The sequence below is a fragment of the Myotis myotis genome, unplaced genomic scaffold (genome assembly GCF_014108235.1).
Source record: "Myotis myotis isolate mMyoMyo1 unplaced genomic scaffold, mMyoMyo1.p scaffold_m19_p_16, whole genome shotgun sequence".
NCBI classification, from domain to species: Eukaryota; Metazoa; Chordata; class Mammalia; order Chiroptera; family Vespertilionidae; genus Myotis; species Myotis myotis.
This window is the reverse complement of record NW_023416320.1, coordinates 52,319,359-52,327,456: the sequence shown is the minus strand read 5'-3', so window position 1 is coordinate 52,327,456 and position 8,098 is coordinate 52,319,359. Positions and strand designations below refer to the sequence as shown.

Genomic DNA, 8,098 nt, shown 5'->3' with positions numbered 1-8,098 from the left:
AGGAATGAAAGATGTGGGTGCTTCTGAGATGCTTTTCATGGGGCCTGCAGGGGAGAGCTATGGCTCTGCGGTCACCGAGCCCAGAATGGGACTCACTAACCTGAGGCTGTCACCTTTGCCAGGCAGTGGCTTTGGCCCTGAGTTGATTCCTCTGATGGATGGGAAGTCAGTGAATGGGGCTTTAATGCTTGGCCTGACAAGGATGCTTTGTTCCCTAGACATTTCTGAAGGATTTTTTTCTGAGCACCGTGAAGATGAGCATCCGGACCCCACCCACACTCCTGAGGCTGGCAGGAAGGAGCCTGCTGAGGGACCAGGCTGCGGCCATCGCAGCTCTGGAGTACCTGCCCGCTGAGTTCTTCAAACTACTGTCCATTCAGGCCTGCCGGAGGAGAATGCGGAAGCCCCTGAAGGTTTTGGTGCAAGCCTGGCCCTTCTCTGTCCTCCCTCTGGGGAGCTTGATGAAGCTGCCTCCAGTCATGGTGTTAAAAGTGGTGTTGGAGGGGCTTGATGGTCTGCTTGCCGAAGAGGTTCGCCCCAGGTAAGGCTGCTCCAGATGCCTGGTAGGGTCCTGGCCATCCCAGAGACAGGGTGGGTCAGGGTATGTGGAGGGCCTAAGGGTGGACCTGAAGTTTCTGACGGTGCCAGTGAGGCTCAGGGAGCCCTTGCACACTACAAAGCTCACTGTGGGAAGTGGAGGACTGCCTACTGGGCAGGGCCACCTGCAAAACCTGCCCTGCCTCCTCCCAGTGGTACTTAAAGTTACACGAAGTGCTGAGCAGGAGGGATGGAAGGGAAGGAGATGAGCAAAGCAAAGCAGAGGGAAGAGGAGAGCAACGGAGAAGCTGGCCTTGGGACTCAAAGAAGAAGCTCAGGGTGGGGGTGGAAACTTATTGTTGCCTCAACTCAGATGCTCAGTCTCATTCTGACATGCCCTGGTTCTATTGATCTTTTTTGAAAAACATTTTTTTTTTAATTAATTTCAGAGAGGAAGGGATAGAGGTAGAAGCATCAATGATGAAAGAATCATTGATCCGCCCCCTTTTGCTCACACACACACACTCCCCCCACACACTGGGTACTGAGCCTGCAAACCAGGAATGTACCCTGACGGGGGATTGAACTGTGACCTCCTGGTTCATAGGTAGATGCTCAACCTCTGTGATACACTGCCCATAAATCATGTCAGCCAATGCCCTGTTGACCTGGAAGAATCTCAGCTAATGTCCTGCTTTCCCCAGAGGAGGTGGAAACTGCGGGTGCTGGATTTAAGGAACAAGGATGTCAACCTCTGGAGACTGTGGTGTGGACACAGCACCCAGGAGTGCTCTCATCCAGGACCAGTGGCTGCGCACTGCTCCGGCCCAACATGGAGCACCCCTTGGCTCCCTTGGAGGTGTTCCTAGACCTTGACTTCAGTGAAAGGGACCGGGTTAAATTTTCCATGTACATCATCCAATGGGCCCAGCAGAGGGAAGGGTTGGTACGCCTGTGCTGCAAGACGCTGAGGCTTTTCGAATTGCCCCTCCAGAGGGCCAGGAAGGTCCTGCATAGGGTGCAGCTGGACTGCATCCAGGAGGTGCAAGTGGACTGCACCTGGGAAATGCCCACCCTGGGGACATTTGCTCTCTACCTGGGTCAGATGAGTAACCTGCAGAGTCTCGCTCTCTGCCACATCAAGGTGTTAGCTGAGGGGGAGGATGAACAGGAGAAGGAGGAGGAAATGGAGGAGGAGGAGGAGGAAGTGTAGGAGGAAGAGGAGCAAGAGGAACGGAAGGAAAAGAAGCAGGCCTTGGAGGAGGAATATTTGTGGGAGAGGGAGGAAGAGGAGCAGGAGTGGAGGATGAAGAGGAGTGGGAGAGGGAGGAGCAGGAGTGGGAAAGGGAGGAGCAGGAGGAACAGGAATACTTTTCCCAATTCCTCTCTCAGATGCTCAGGCTGCAGCACCTCAAGAAGCTCTACTTGGACTCTCCCTCCTTCCTCCAAGGCCATCTGGACCAGATGCTCAGGTGAGCTGTCTAACAGTGGACGCAGCCCCAGAATGTTAAGGGAGTGGTCTTGCTTGCTGCTTTGAGGGTGGTGTCCTGTGAGCACCTTAGAGAATCATGTTTTAAAATCTGCCCGTCAGGAGGGGTAGCAGAACTGGCTCAATGAGTGACCCAGCGAGGCTGGGTCTGTGAATTCTTCCTTAGGGAGAGATATCTAAGTGACCAGGACTTAGGAAGAGGGAGGGAGGAGGAAAAGCCGCATCGGAGGGAGCATTTCCAGACAGAAGCTCTGTGCCCACCGGCCATGTGAACACACATGAGCCTGTCTCAGCTTCCCCATCTGTCAGAGGTGGTCTTGGGCTCCAGGAAGGTCAAGAGTAGAAAGGAAAGGCAGGATCCCGCTCCCTTAGCGTAAGGATTGCAGAGTGACAGGTGATTGCGGTGGAAGTCGCCTCTGCCGACTGGCTTCCCAGTCGGTGCTGCAGATTCTTCCTCTGGGCACTCTCTCCCTTTTCTTTAAATCCTCACCGTAGGATATTTTTCCTTTGGTTTTTAGAGATTGAAATGGAGGGGAAGAGAGAGAGAGAGAGAAATAAGGATGAGAGAGAGAGAGAGAGAGATGATTGGTTGCTCCCAGCACATGCCCCAACCCCAGCCTCACTTTGATGCTGCAAATGGGATCCGTGCCCTTGACCATGAATCAAACCTGAGACCCTTCAATCAAAAGTGAAAGCTCTGTCCACTGAGTCAAACCAGCTAGGGCAGGCTTGTTCCTTAGGCACTAGAGGAGAGCCTCCTGTGGCCCAGAGGTTTGGTGCCTGGAGCCAAGCAATGGACAGAAGGAAGCCTGCGCTGAGAGCATTCTTGGTTTTGACGCCCAAATTTACCATTCACAGATGCCTGCCCTTGACCTAGACACTGTGAGGCTCTCTGAGCAGGCTCCCGGGGTTTTCCTTATGTCCAGTCACCCTCCAGAGAGCAGTGCTCTGCTTGGCAGCTGAGGACAGGAAGCTCTGGAGAAGTCGTGAACTTGACCCAGCCTAAAAGAAGGCTGGGCATCCTGGTTGCTGGCCTTCATCACATTGTCAGGACAGCCTGGGCTTGCACAAATCGGTCTTCCTCCACCTGGAAGCCCCCCTCTTTTTACCACCGCCATCCCCAGGAACTAATCACTCCATCTTTCCCCAGGTGCCTGCAGACCCCTTTGGACAAACTCTCCATATGGCTTTCTGGCAGCTGACGCAATCAGACCTGGCACACCTGTTCCAGTGCCCGAGCCTGAGGCAGCTGAAGTCCCTGCGTCTGTATGGTGCCAACCTCACTGATTTTAGTCCCGAGCCCCTCTGAGCTCTGCTGGAGGCAGTGATGCCCACCCTCCAGGACCTGCGCCTGGATAACTGTGCGATGGTGGACTCCCAAGTCGAGGCCATCCTGCCTGTCCTGAGCCGCTGTCACCAGCTCAGGGACTTCACCATCACTGAGAACCCCCTCTCCGTGGCCACCATAAAGAAGCTGCTGCGCCACACAGCCGGGCTGCGCAGTTTAGAGCGCGAGCAGTACCCCGTCCCCCTGGAGTATAACAGGACCCACGAGACTGTGGACCAGGAGAGAGTTGCCCTGATCCAGGCTGAGCTCACGGGGATACTGAGGGAGTTAGGACAAACCAGGACCATCCGTCTTGACACCAAGTACTTTAGCTCTGGGGACTTTTATGACGTGGATAACATGGAGCCTGGGATGTGCCCCTGTAGTGACCCTGCTCACCAGGTGCACCTAACAAGGGCTTCCTTCTGGGCCCCTGGAACCTGAAACCTCGGACTGGGGTGCAGTATGCGGGGCCACTCACGTTTCATGTTCATGCTTAGTGTGAATGGGGAAAAGGAGGGACCCAGCCTGGGTACAGGATTGCAGGGACAAAGGTTGGGGAGTTCATGGGACCTCAAAGGCAAAGTGTCCTACTATCAGAAACATGCATCTGGTTTGCTTGGGGAGGGCTTGGGGATTTGGGCTAGAGGTGCATCTGTGGGAGTTAATCCTCGGGTGGATGGTTGTAAAGGAATTATCAGAAATAAAGACAATTTCAAAGGCCACCGTCTGATCCTCTGTCATGTATTAACTTTTCTCCGCACTTTACACCTCAGTTACTGATGAATAAAGGTGCCCAGGGCTCAGGATCAGACACTGGAGTTCCTGGGATGTGGTTGGGCTGCAGGGCTCAGCACCATTTTATCACTCCCTCCAGATTCTCCCCGGGGATCTCTGACCTCATCGTGGCTGCTCACTGGGTGGATCCAATGCTACTTTCTACGTGGTCCACTAACCCCTGAAATGAAGGGGACTTGCTGCTGGTTCTGAGTCTGTATGTGAGTGGTCCTCATGGTGCTGCTGGTGAACCCACAACTCTCAAGAATTGTGCCAGGAGGGGTTCAGGGCATGAGGCAAGGCCCCCAGTTCCAGATGGGTTTGTCCACACAGCAGAGGAACAGAGCTGCTGGGGCCTCCTAGCCCATGCCTGTCAGCCTGGTGTTGAGGAATTAACCTGCTTGCAGCCAGGAAAATCATCCAAATTCCTTTGACCAAAATACTAAAGTTATTCAGGAACATAAAACTTTTCCTTAGTATTTTTTTTTACCACATCTTATCTAATAAAAGAGAAACATGCAAATTGACTGTACCTCTGCTACACACACAAGCCACACACACCAGCCAATTAGGAGCGAGTATGCAAATAAACCCAACCAAGATGGCAGCGGCCATGGAGCTGGAGTGAACAGGACGCTTGGATTGCCCCTGGCAATGGAGGAAGCCAAGCTTCCCGCCTGCCCTGACTGGCTGTGGGCTCCGCTCAAGGAGGGTTTGGGAGCCTCGGTTGCCTGGGGCTGTGGCCAGCCAGCAAATAGCCATCAGCCACTCACCCAGGCTAGCCAGGCACCCCAGTGGGGACCCCCACTCTGAAGGGGGTGTGGCCAGTATGCAAACAGCCCTCAGCCTCTCACCCAGGCTGTCCATGCCCCATGGGGTGAAGGTCCCCACTGCAGGGCTTGGCCAGCCTGCAAGCAGCCATGAGCCCCTCACCCAGGCTGACCAGGCACCCCAGTGGGGACCCCTACCCTGAAGGGAGTGTGACCAGCCTGCAAATAGCCCTCAGCCCCTCACCAAGGCTGGCCAGGCACCTCAGCGGAATCCCCACCCTGATCCGGGACACCCTTCAAGGCAAACCAGCACCAAGCCCTTCCTATATAATAAAAGGGTAATATGCAAACTGACCCTAACAGCAGAACGACTTGGAATGACTGGTCACTATGACACACACTGACCACCAGTGGGCAGAGAACTGATCTTGGGGGCAGAATTTCCAGTGGATGAGGCCCAGAAATCAGGATTTTAAAAATATTTCCAGGTGATTCTAATGTGCAGCCAAGGTAGAAACCACTGTGCTAAGGGGCTCCCATGGACAGAGGACATGCAAGAGTAGCTGGGCAATGTAAGAGGAGAAGTGGAAATCCTAAGAAGGAACCAAAAAGAAGAAATGCTAAAGATCACACACACACACACACACACACACACGCACACACACACACACACAGAAAAACTGTAACATAAATTAAGAATGCCTTTAATGGGCTCGTCAGTAGACTAGACACAGCTGAGAAAAGAATCTCTGAGCTAGAAGATAAAAATCAATAGAATCCTCAAAAAAATAAAGAGCAAAGAGAATACAGATTGAAAAATTGAGAATATCCAAGGTCTGAGGGACAACTACAAAAGGTATAGTATAGGCATAACTGGAATACCAGAAGGAGAAAACAGAACAGAATAAATATTTGAAACAATAATGACTGAGAATGTTCCCAAATTAATGTCAGACATCAAACCAAGATCCAGGAAGCTCAGAGTACCTCAAGCAAGATAAATGCCAAAGAAAACTATATCTAGGCGTATGGTCTTCAAACTAGAGAAAAACAAAGAGAAAGTAAGAACTCCTGAGGGAAGCCAGGGGGAAAATACCTTACCTGTAAAGGAACAAAGACAAGAATTACTACATTGACAAGCTAAACTTCATTAATATTAATAACTCAGCTCTGCAAGAGACAATATCAAGAAATGAGCTATTCGGGAAGATGGCGGCGGTATAGGCAGACGCATCCCAGGTCGTGTCCCGGAGCAAATGGAGTGAGCAGCTGAAACTAGTAACATCCACCCCGAATTGGCGAAATTCCTCAGCTGGCGAGACGGTTTGCAGCCGGGAAGAGCAGAACTCCCCTGGAAAGGTAAAAAAAACCCAGGGATTTGGGCAGGAAAGTTTGCCAGACCTCTGAGCCCAGAGAGTCGGAGGGAGACTGCGTGGCAGACAGCCGTGTCCCTTGGGACAGGCACAGCCCCTAACAGGGGAAAGGAGAACCGCGGGATTCCTGGCGCCGCCGGGGGAATTGAGAGCTGGGTTCTGTGATCACGGAGGACTGAGCCTAAAGGGGGCAGCCTGAAGAGCTGACCAGACCATGCAGTCCCGGTAAGAGAAGAAGCTTACAGAAACCAAGCCTTCCCCGTTTCCTCGGCCGGCGTTTGTTTGTTTGTTTTCACTGAATCCTGTTCATGGGACATTTCGGATACAGACACTCACCTGTGCTGAAGAGAGGGAGAGTGTGCGGAGGAGTGGAATCTGGGGAGAGACTGAGGAGAGAAGGGGGGCCGGGAGAGGTGGCAGCGAATTGAGTGCTGAGACACCCCTGAGCCCAGGGCTGAGGCAGCCATTCTCTCCGGAGAGTGAGACTCCTCCCCCCAGCCCCCAGGCAAGGAGCACAGCCACACCCAGATTCAACCCTGAACGAGATCAAGGATTAAAATAACCTGATCAGTCCCTGGGAGTTAACAGGGTCTGGCCTATAGCGGGATTTTCAATCCCAGCAACAACACAGCACTGGTAACTCTTATGCAGCCAGCTCTGGGCAGTGAACTTCCACTGGACAGAGAGGCCCTGTAGCCTCAGAGGCCAACCCCAGAACACTGCCACCCAGAGGCTGACCCACAAACTGACTCTTTGCTAAACACAAAATAAGGCAGTCTGGGAAACAAATGCGGCTTGCTTTAAAATAAGGACTGTGGTTTACAACACAGAGGAACAGTGTATCGCAGGGAAACTCAACACTCTCCTGAATACCTGGCAGGTCTAAGGCGAGCCACACTGAAGAATAGAAGAACCGAAGGACCTTCACTACTGCAATATTTTTTTTTTCTTTTTTCACCTTTTAACTAAGAAACCAATTTTTTTTCTTTTTTTTTCTTTTCCTCTTCTTCTTTTTTTTTTCTTCTTCTTTTTTCCATCACCTGATTTTACCCTTTTAATTACTACCTTCTTATTTTTAACCAGTATTATTACTGCTACCATTTTACCATTTTTTTTTAAAGTGCCATTTTATTTTCTCTTTATTTTATTTTGGGATTAGTGTTCTCCATTCTATTTTCATCGTTATATTATTGGTTGTTTCTAGTTTGCATTCATCTCCAGGGAGCTGTTGCTGGAATTTATTGGGATTAATGGCTGTTCTATAGGAGTATTCTCCTCATATAAAAAAGTCTCTTCCCCTCTTCCACTTCATTCTCTCTTTTCGCTCTTTTTTTTTCTTTTCCTTTCTTTTCTCACTTTTACTTTCCCCCCTCCTTTTTCCCAATTTCATTTTTGCACTCCTTTTTTTGGTCCCCAATTTTCTTTTCTTTTTTCTCTTTTCTCTTTTTCTCTTCCTTCTTCCTTATCCCCTAATTCTCTTAATTCAGGTGGTCACCTTTATTTGGGGTTATTAATATCGTGAATATATTTGTGTATAGTGCCTGGTACGTGGTGCCTTGTTGTGTTGTATTTTGTGCCTTTAAATCAACGCAGCAGATCCAAGCAACAGCAACCTCCTGAGCACCACACCCTCTGCTGAGGAACAGCAGCTGTACGTGAAACCTCGCCCCACCAGCCAGAAGAGCCACCACAGCTGTGAACAGCACCCACCAGAGGAGTTGCTGCCAACTGAAGAGCAGCTGCTACCGCAACCGCCCGAAGAGCAACTGCAGACCAAGGAGTCACTGCCACCAAGGGAGCAGCCACTGAACGACTCAACGTCTAG

The 8,098-nt window shown here is 51.2% G+C and overlaps 1 pseudogene; it reads left to right on the top strand.

Moving 5' to 3' along the window:
• The first annotated feature begins 205 nt into the window (after positions 1-205).
• LOC118670513 lies at positions 206-3,797 on the top strand (annotated as a pseudogene).
• The last annotated feature ends 4,301 nt before the right edge of the window (positions 3,798-8,098 follow it).